This window comes from Octopus sinensis, linkage group LG6 (assembly GCF_006345805.1).
Source record: "Octopus sinensis linkage group LG6, ASM634580v1, whole genome shotgun sequence".
Taxonomy (NCBI): domain Eukaryota; kingdom Metazoa; phylum Mollusca; class Cephalopoda; order Octopoda; family Octopodidae; genus Octopus; species Octopus sinensis.
Genome location: NC_043002.1, coordinates 347,185 through 357,799, shown reverse-complemented (window position 1 = coordinate 357,799; position 10,615 = coordinate 347,185).

The window sequence follows — 10,615 nt, the reverse complement described above, 5'->3', positions numbered from 1 at the left end:
GATGTGGAAGGAGAAGTGGCTAAAAGGGGTCGATGTGGAAGGAGAAGTGGCTAAAGGGGGTCGATGGGGAAGGAGAAGTGGCTAAAAGGGGTCGATGTGGAAGGAGAAGTGGCTAAAGGGGGTCGATGTGGAAGGAGAAGTGGCTAAAAGAGGTCGATGTGGAAGGAGAAGTGGCTAAAAGGGGTCGATGTGGAAGGAGAAGTGGCTAAAGGGGGTCGATGTGGAAGGGGAAGTGGCTAAAAGGGGTCGATATGGAAGGAGAAGTGGTTAAAAGGGGTCGATGTGGAAGGAGAAGTGGCTAAAAGAGGTCGATGTGGAAGGAGAAGTGGCTAAAGGGGGTCGATGTGGAAGGAGAAGTGGCTAAAACGGGTCGATGTGGAAGGAGAAGTGGCTAAAAGGGGTCGATGTCGAAGGAGAAGTGGCTAAAGGGGGTCGATGTAGAAGGAGAAGTGGCTAAAAGGGGTCGACGTGGAAGGAGAAGTGGCTAAAAGGGGTCGATGTGGAAGGAGAAGTGGCTAAAAGAGGTCGATGTGGAAGGAGAAGTGGCTAAAGGGGGTCGATGTGGAAGGAGAAGTGGCTAAAAGAGGTCGATGTGGAAGGAGAAGTGGCTAAAGGGGGTCGATGTGGAAGGAGAAGTGGCTAAAGGGGGTCGATGTGGAAGGAGAAGTGGCTAAAAGGGGTCGATGTGGAAGGAGAAGTGGCTAAAAGAGGTCGATGTGGAAGAAGTGGCTAAAGGGGGTCGATGTGGAAGGAGAAGTGGCTAAAAGAGGTCGATGTGGAAGGAGAAGTGGCTAAAAGGGGTCGATGTGGAAGGAGAAGTGGCTAAAGGGGTCGATGTGGAAGGAGAAGTGGCTAAAGGGGGTCAATGTGGAAGGAGAAGTGGCTAAAGGGGTCGATGTGGAAGGAGAAGTGGCTAAAGGGGTCGATGTGGAAGGAGAAGTGGCTAAAGGGGTCGATGTGGAAGGAGAAGTGGCTAAAAGGGGTCGATGTGGAAGGAGAAGTGGCTAAAAGGGGTCGATGTGGAAGGAGAAGTGGCTAAAGGGGGTCGATGTGGAAGGGAAGTGGCTAAAGGGGTCGATGTGGAAGGAGAAGTGGCTAAAAGGGGTCGATGTGGAAGGAGAAGTGGCTAAAAGGGGTCGATGTGGAAGGAGAAGTGGCTAAAGGGGTCGATGTGGAAGGAGAAGTGGCTAAAAGGGTCGATGTGGAAGGAGAAGTGGCTAAAGGGGTCGATGTGGAAGGAGAAGTGGCTAAAGGGGTCGATGTGGAAGGAGAAGTGGCTAAAAGGGGTCGATGTGGAAGGAGAAGTGGCTAAAGGGGTCGATGTGGAAGGAGAAGTGGCTAAAAGGGGTCGATGTGGAAGTACAAGTGGCTAAAGGGGGTCGATGTGGAAGGAGAAGTGGCTAAAGGGGGTCGATGTGGAAGGAGAAGTGGCTAAAAGGGTCGATGTGGGAGGAGAAGTGGCTAAAAGGGGTCGATGTGGAAGGAGAAGTGGCTAAAGGGGGTCGATGTGGAAGGAGAAGTGGCTAAAAGGGGTCGATGTGGAAGGAGAAGTGGCTGAAGGGGGTCGATGTGGAAGGAGAAGTGGCTAAAGGGGGTCGATGGGGAAGGAGAAGTGGCTAAAGGATTCGATGGGGAAGGAGAAGTGGCTAAAAGGGGTTGATGTGGAAGGAGAAGTGGCTAAAGGGGTTCGATGGGAAGGAGAAGTGGCTAAAGGGGTCGATGGAGAAGGAGAAGTGGCTAAAAGGGGTCGATGTGGAAGGAGAAGTGGCTAAAGGGGGTCGATGTGGAAGGAGAAGTGGCTAAAAGGGGTCGATGTGGAAGGAGAAGTGGCTAAAGGGGGGTCGATGGGGAAGGAGAAGTGGCTAAAGGGGTCGATGTGGAAGGAGAAGTGGCTAAAGGGGTCGATGTGGAAGAGAAGTGGCTAAAAGAGGTCGATGTGGAAGGAGAAGTGGCTAAAGGGGTCGATGTGGAAGGAGAAGTGGCTAAAGGGGGTCGATGTGGAAGGGGAAGTGGCTAAAAAGGGGTCGATATGGAAGGAGAAGTGGTTAAAGGGGTCGATGTGGAAGGAGAAGTGGCTAAAAGAGGTCGATGTGGAAGGAGAAGTGGCTAAAAGGGGTCGATGTGGAAGGAGAAGTGGCTAAAGGGGTCGATGTGGAAGGAGAAGTGGCTAAAGGGGTCGATGTCGAAGGAGAAGTGGCTAAAGGGGGTCGATGTGGAAGGAGAAGTGGCTAAAAGGGGTCGATGTGGAAGGAGAAGTGGCTAAAAGGGGTCGATGTGGAAGGAGAAGTGGCTAAAAGGGGTCGATGTGGAAGGAGAAGTGGCTAAAGGGGGTCGATGTGGAAGGAGAAGTGGCTAAAAGAGGTCGATGTGGAAGGAGAAGTGGCTAAAGGGGTCGATGTGGAAGGAGAAGTGGCTAAAGGGGTCGATGTGGAAGGAGAAGTGGCTAAAAGGGGGTCGATGTGGAAGGAGAAGTGGCTAAAGAGGTCGATGTGGAAGGAGAAGTGGCTAAAGGGGTCGATGTGGAAGGAGAAGTGGCTAAAAGGGAGGTGATGTGGAAGGAGAAGTGGCTAAAGGGGTCGATGTGGAAGGAGAAGTGGCTAAAGGGTCGATGTGGAAGGAGAAGTGGCTAAAGGGGTCGATGGGGAAGGAAGAAGTGGCTAAAGGGGTCGATGTGGAAGGAGAAGTGGCTAAAGGGGTCGATGTGGAAGGAGAAGTGGCTAAAGGGGTCGATGTGGAAGGAGAAGTGGCTAAAGGGGGTCGATGGGAAGGAGAAGTGGCTAAAGGGGTCGATGTGGAAGGAGAAGTGGCTAAAGGGGTCGATGTGGAAGGAGAAGTGGCTAAAGGGTCGATGTGGAAGGAGAAGTGGCTAAAAAGGGGTCGATGTGGAAGGAGAAGTGGCTGAAGGGGGTCGATGTGGAAGGAAAAGTGGCTAAAGGGGTTGATGTGGAAGGAGAAGTGGTTAAAAGGGGTCGATGTGGAAGGAGAAGTGGCTAAAAGGGGTCGATGTAGCGAAGGAAGAAGTGGCTAAAAGGGGTCGATGTGGAAGGAGAAGTGGCTAAAGGGAGTCGATGTGGAAGGAGAAGTGGAAAAGGGGTCGATGTGGAAGGAGAAGTGGCTAAAGGGTTCGACGTGGAAGGAGAAGTGGCTAAAAGGGGTCGATGTGGAAGGAGAAGTGGCTAAAGGGGGTCGATGTGGAAAGGAGAAGTGGCTAAAGGGGGTCGATGTGGAAGGAGAAGTGGCTAAAAAGTCTATAAAAAGGGACAGGGTCGATGGGAAGGAGAAGTGGCTAAAGGGGTCGTAGGTTGTGGAAGGGAGAAGTGGCTAAAAGGGTGTCGATGTGGAAGGAGAAGTGGCTAAAAGGGGGCGATGTGGAAGGAAAGTGGCTAAAAGGGTGGTCGATGTGGAAGAGAAGTTGGCTAAAGGGGGTCGATGTGGAAGGAGGAGTGGCTAAAGGGGGTCGATGTGGAAGGAGAAGTGGCTACTAAAAGGGGGTCGATGTGGAAGGAGAAGTGGCTAAAGGGGGTCGATGTGGAAGGAGAAGTGCTAGTAAAAAAAGGGGGTCGATGTGGAAGGAGAAGTGGCTAAAAGGGGTCGATGTGGAAGGAAGAAGTGGCTAAAGGGGGTCGATGTGGAAGGAGAAGTGGCTAAAAGGGGTCGATGTGGAAGGAGAAGTGGCTAAAGGGGGTTCGATGTGGAAGGAGAAGTGCTAAAGGGGTCGATGTGGAAGGAGAAGTGCTAAAGGGGTTCGATGGGAAGGAGAAGTGGCTAAAGGGGTCGATGTGGAAGGAGAAGTGGCTAAATAAAAGGGGTCGATGTGGAAGAGAGAAGTGGCTAAAGGGGGTCGATGTGGAAGGAAAGAGAAGTGGCTAAAGGGGGGTCGAGTGGCTAAAAGGGGTCGATGTGGAAGAAGTGGCTAAAGGGGGTCGATGTGGAAGAAGAAGTAGCTAAAGGGGGTCGATGTGGAAGAAGTGGCTAAAGGGGGTCGATGTGGAAGGAGAAGTGGCTAAAGGGGGTCGATGTGGAAGAAGTGGCTAAAGGGGGTCGATGTGGAAGAAGAAGTGGCTAAATGAGATCGATGTGGAAGGAGAAGTGGCTAAAGGGGGTCGATGTGGAAGGAGAAGTGGCTAAAGGGGGTCGATGTGGAAGGAGAAGTGGTTAACGAGTCGATGGTAGGAAAAGTTTGGCTGATGAACAAGGCACTATGATAGAGGGGACAGAGTTTGTAAACAGGTTTACAGCTGGTTCATGTAAGCTGGCTGGTTGAGGAACCAGAGCTCATGTTTTGAAATGTTAATGATTGAGGATCTTATGACCAAGTTACTCAGTTATTGTCCGCACAGCTGCAAGGACCTTATCAGGAGGGCCTTCCCAACAAGCATCATCAAGACACCAGACATTTAAGTCTAGATCAGCTTCTATCTTGGTAACATCATCAATACCCAGTGCAAAGAGAGCAGGTCCAAGTGGATCACCCTGTTGTACTCCAGAAGCAGATGGCATGAGGTGGTCACCAAAGCAGAGATAGGAAGTTTCCTGATAAGCTTCCCAAGCAAAATGATAAAGCTGTGGGGCATTCTCCCTTACTGCATGGAGGATGACGTCCTGGTTGATGGAACTGAAGGTATTTTTAAGGTCAACATTGATGGAACTGAAGGTATTTTTAAGGACGACATTTGGGGACTCAGAGGACAAGTTAGTGAAAGCCCTAGTGGCATGTGTAGCAACCTAGCTTAGTACCCACTGCTAGCTGAGTAAGGGAAAATTCAGTGGATAAGCAGTTAGAAACTGAGGATAGACACACTTTCGCTGTGAGCCATCACAGAGTACAACCAACTGCTAAGGGGTGGAGGTCACCATTGGGCTTGCTGAGATCAAATAAATCAACCCCAAAGAACAGGGGACAAGAACAAGTTTATGAACTGTGTTAGGTTCTCCAAGAGCTCAAGACCAGCATCACTGGCTGACAGGGAGATACCATCTTTGAGACGCTGAGGTTGTAAACTATCAAATGTGCCAGAACCCACAGGAAAAGATTCAATTGCCTTCCTGACATTGTCAGATGTGAAAACAGGTTGTAAATAACCTGGTGGGTCAGGCTAGTGTAGGTAGTCGTTGTCAAGGGCTTGAGGATGTTTTTCCTTTAGTAGTGTAGCAATATCGTCTCTCAGTGCTATCTTCACTGTTTGAGAAGAGTATATAGAATGACCTCGGTCGAGATTACAAACAGCTTTGGCTAGTTCAACATTGATGTAAACACTAATTCGATTGGCTGACACGTTGGTCTCTACTACGCTCGCACCGCTGGTTATAACTTGGCGCAAAATGTCTCGACTTATTGATGTGGAAGAGAAGTGGCTAAAGGGGGTCGATGTGGAAGGAGAAGTGGCTAAAAGAGGTCGATGTGGAAGGAGAAGTGGCTAAAGGGGTCGATGTGGGATAGAAGTGGCTTAAGGGGGTCGATGTGGAAGGAGAAGTGGCTAAAAGGGTCGATGTGGAAGGAGAAGTGGCTAAAGGGGGCGATGTGGAAGGAAGATGCGATGTGGAAGAGAAGGGGCTAAAGGGGTCGATGTGGAAGGAGAGTGGCTAAGGGTCGATGTGGACAGGATAAGTGCTAAAGAGGTCGATGTGGAAGGAGAAGTGGCTAAAGGTGGTCGATGTGGAGGAGAAGTGGCTAAAGGGTGTTTGATGTGGAAGAGAATGGCTTATAAAAGTGGTCGATGTGGAAGAAGTGGCTAAAGGGGGTCGATGTGGAAGAAGAAGTAGTCTAAAGGGGCCGATGTGGAAGAAGTGGCTAAAGGGGTCGATGTTGAAAGGGAAAGTGGCTAAAGGGGCGATGTGGAAGAAGTTGCTAAAGGGGGTCGATGTGGAAGAAGAAGTTTCTAACTGAGATCGATGTGGAAGGAGAAGTGGCTAAAGGGTCGATTGGAAGGAGAAGTGGCTAAAGGGGGGTCGATGTGAAGGAGAAGTTTTAACAAAGAGTCGATGGTAGAAAAGTTTGGCTGATGAACAAGCACTATGATAGAGGGGACAGAGTTTGTAAACAGGTTTACAGCTGGTTCAATGTAAGCTGGCTGGTTGAGGAACCAGAGCTCATGTTTGAAATGTTAATGATTGAGGATCTTATGACCAAGTTTCTCATTATTGTCCGCACAGGCTGCAAGGACCTTATCAGGGAGGCCTTCCCAACAAGCATCATCAAGACACCAGACATTTAAGTCTAGATCAGCTTCTATCTTGGTACATCAATCAATACCCAGTGCAAAGAGAGCAGGTCCAAGTGGATCACCCTGGTTTTACTCCAGAAGCAGATGGCATGAGGTGGTCACCAAAGCAGAGATAGGAAGTTCCTGATAAGCTTCCCAAGCAAAATGATAAGCTGTGGGGGCATTCTCCCTTACTGCATGGAGGATACACCCTACTGTCACGGTTGATGAAAAAGACGATCCATGAGGGTATTATTTAAGTCCCCGTGATGCGTACAGTTGGTGGACGTCCCTGGGGAACTGAAGATTTTAAAGGACGACATTTGGGGACTCAGAGGACAAGTAGTGAAAGCCCCTAGTGGCATGTGTAGCAACCTAGCTTAGTACCCACTGCTAGCTGAGTAAGGGAAAATTCAGTGGATAAGCAGTTAGAAACTGAGGATAGACACACTTTCGCTGTGAGCCATCACAGAGTACAACCAACTGCTAAGGGGTGGAGGTCACATTGGGCTTGCTGAGATCAAATAAATCAACCCCAAAGAACAGGGGACAAGAACAAGTTTATGAACTGTGTTTGTTCTCCAAGAGCTCAAGACCAGCATCACTGGCTGACAGGGAGATACCATCTTTGAGACGCTGAGGTTGTAAACTATCAAATGTGCCAGAACCCACAGGAAAAGATTCAATTGCCTTCCTGACATTGTCAGATGTGAAAACAGGTTGTAAATAACCTGGTGGGTCAGGCTAGTGTATGTGTAGTCGTTGTCAAGGGCTTGAGGATGTTTTTCCTTTAGTAGTGTAGCAATATCGTCTCTCAGTGCTATCTCACTTCACTGTTTGAGAAGAGTATATAGAATGACCTCGTCGAGATTACAAACAGCTTTGGCTAGTTCAACATTGATGTAAACACTAATTCGATTGGCTGACACGTTGGTCTCTACTACGCTCGCACCGCTGGTTATAACTTGGCGCAAAATGTCTCGACTTATTTCGCGCCATAGTTCCAAGCAGCCAATCACAGCTTTCCATTTCGGAAGTTCATTGGGAGCCATGTAAAGCCTATAAATAAGGTTTCTCAGAAGAATATTCGTCTTAGGTTTCCAGTCCTTCTCAGGGCGAACCTCTGACCACACAGAGCTCGTCTTAGGCTTTTAGTTCTTTTAAGAGCTAAGTCTCTGACCACACAGAGAATACTCGACCAAGTTCCAGTTTCGAGGCAGGCGACCACCATTAATACAAGATGTTACAGATACCTCTCATACAGTTAGTGTGAAAAATCACCATGAAGAAAACGGTTACAAGATATCTATAACTAGAGAAAAATAACCAAGCAGAAAATAATGAAGAAGCAGCAAGAACCAATCGACAAACATCGAAGATTTAAATTGTACACGAGACAACTACAGATTCAACTATAGCGGTTAGGTGAAATTCTCGCCACGAAGAAAACGGCTACAGAAACATGTCTTGAAGTATATTCATATCAAGAGAAAGATAAACACGAGTGATTCAATTAATCTCAACTGCGACATGCAATATCTTGATATGGAACTCTTACAGTGTACCTCATAAACGGTAAATCAATTATCTGTTTCTTGGGTTCTAGTTTCTTCTAAGAACTACCTTAAGCCATCTGTTATTACCTGTTGCCAAGCCGATACCAACAACATTAACTGTGAATCAAATCCCATCGTCAATTCACTGGTCAGTACCTTTTTACGCCTAACGAACACACAGACACAAAAACATGCGAACACTTACAAACTTCCAACATCAAACATGATTGTAAAATATATCTTAAAAAGAAATCTTGTTGTCATTCCAAACTTATGTGTATTGCCGCTGCATGTAAAATATAGTCAGTAAAATATATTATTAAGAATAGGATCATATAACTATTTTTATAGTAGATTGAGGGAGTGTGTGGTACACAGGATGAGGGAAGACAGGGAGGAGAGCTGGCAAACAGCCCCTTTAATGTCAAATTTGCTGAATTTGGCATTGATGGCCTTCTTTAAGTTAGGTTGTCAACAATTGTTCAGGGTTGTGCTGATCACTGACCTGAAGTGAACAGTGGTTGGGGGGGATTGGAATAGCTCAAACTACTATTTAAGGGACGATGTAAGGGATCCTGTATTCACGTTCATCACATGGTGAAATAACAAAGGGAACAAGAACACTTTCTGCCAATCTGAAGTGTTGTTGGGTAGGCAGATGTTCTTCACTAGTTTCAAGAGAACATGGGTGAAACAAGTTCGAGCTCTTTAAGGGATCCAATTGATGAGCTTCAACTTGGACAAGCCCTGGAGGGCAACAGCAAAATCCTCTACAGGGATCTGGACTTCAGAGCAAGGTTCTGTCCTACTAAGTATATTGAAACTGAAATGGTACTGGTTCCATGTCCAGTCTGACAAAAACTTTCAGCTTGAACCTTAGTAATGTAAATACAGTTCCTGTGGTAACTTAAACTACACAAGTGGCATCTAATGATCTTCAAATAGTGAGTGACTTGTACAGGTGTAGAGAACACAACTTGGAGGTGAACTGACAGCATCAGGAGGGCTGTCATTAAAATTAGAATCTAGACAGAGAGGGGGATGATGATGGGGAAGATTAGTGCTGGAGGTAGAGGGGATAGCTGGGTGAACAATATTAATTCTGGTGGTGGGACTTGGGTGGGGTGCAGGAGAAGATGAAGGTAGGCTGGCTGTTATGAGAGTAGTGGGGTGAATAAGAGAGAGGTTGGAGAAGGTTAGTGATGGAGCTAGAGTGGGGAGCTGGATGAAGAGCATTAATGCTGAGAGGAAGGGGTAGGAGGCGAGTTGGCTATTACGGGAGTTGTGGGGTGAGTAAAGGGATGAGCAGGACTAATTCCATCTGAATCTGATGATAGAAGGGTTAGGGGAGAGATAGAGGTATGAGTTAACTCGCCTAGAATGTGATGGAGGAGGTGGGGAGGGGGAGGATGAAGGCTGGTATGAGGTGAGAAACTTGTTTAACCAATTTGGTCTTTTGGTCTTTTGGCTGCATGACCCTAAACTTTTTTATTTAATTTCATTTAATTTCATTTTTCCTCCCTTTCAGCAGACCACCAATGTTAAAATCCAACTAGACCATCATGTAGCAGAAGTGAGATAAAAGAAAAGAGGGGGCATTAAAACACCGAAGAATTTTGAGATGAATCAAAATTAAACAACAAAAAATAAATAAAAAAAAAGTACAAAAAAATAACAAAAGAAAGTTACAAAATTTACAAAAAAATTACAAAGAAAATTACATTAAAAATTACAAAATACGAAAACAATGTCTAAACACCGACATTCATAAGTGTTGCATCAGTGACTTTTTCCCTTTTTAAACTGTTTCTTTCACTCCAACCCCACTATGTATATCATTATGGTTCTTGGTGTGCTCTGTCATTCTCAAAGGGGGACCTGAACCATATGTGAGGTGATACAAATTCTCAAATCCGAGTGATATGCTCTGTTATTGACACATTTGTAAAGAAACAATTGCACTCGTCTAGAGGAGCAATCATGGCTGTTGATGGCAGCAGTAGAAAAAAGATGGCAATGATGATGGTGGCTCAGTTGTGGCATTTGGAGGGGATGAGGAATGCTAATTGTGGAATTTAAAATGTTATTAATTGGTCAAGGATTGAGAAGTGACTGCAACTGCTGGTCATGTTGTTGTTGTTGTTGAGGTGGTTCCTGCTCTTGTTGTTGAAGGATAGTTGGGGAAAATACTACACTAATATATCTCAGATTACACCCTACTTCTCAGAAAAGGAAGGATACACTCACACTCAGTGATGTAGTCCTAAATTATAGCACAGTCACAGATGGAACATTAATCATAGGTCTTCTCTATTGGGGCTAAACAACAAGTATATCTCAATGTTTGCCTCATATGTCATTAGTAATACATAGACAACTGTTCTCTAAAAGCTGATAATTGCAGTAGGAAGCTATTATTTGATCCTTCCGTCATGTAATAAAATATGAGGATTACTTCTCATAAGGCTCCAGGTAATTCTTAATTGATATCCTGTACTTTGGATTATTCATAACAAGCTCAAGAAGAGTCAAGTTGCAGAGAAGCTTTACAAAGAAAACACTTTATAAAGAATATCGAGACCCCAAACTCTGTAGACAATTCAAGATGAGAATCTTCCAAGCAACAATCAACACAAACTTCCTTTACAAGTGTGAAACTTGAATCCTTCCTAAGTCCTTCTTCAAATCCTGTGATTGTTGTTATATTCTCCTATTCTAGACAAACTTTAAGATCAATTGGATGTTTATGTTTATGAACAGTTTCTGAACATTGCAAAAATCCAAATGGGCTTTAAAAAAATTTAGAATTTAGGCAGCCACTCTGACTCACAGGGCTTGCACTTGCAGATAGCTATC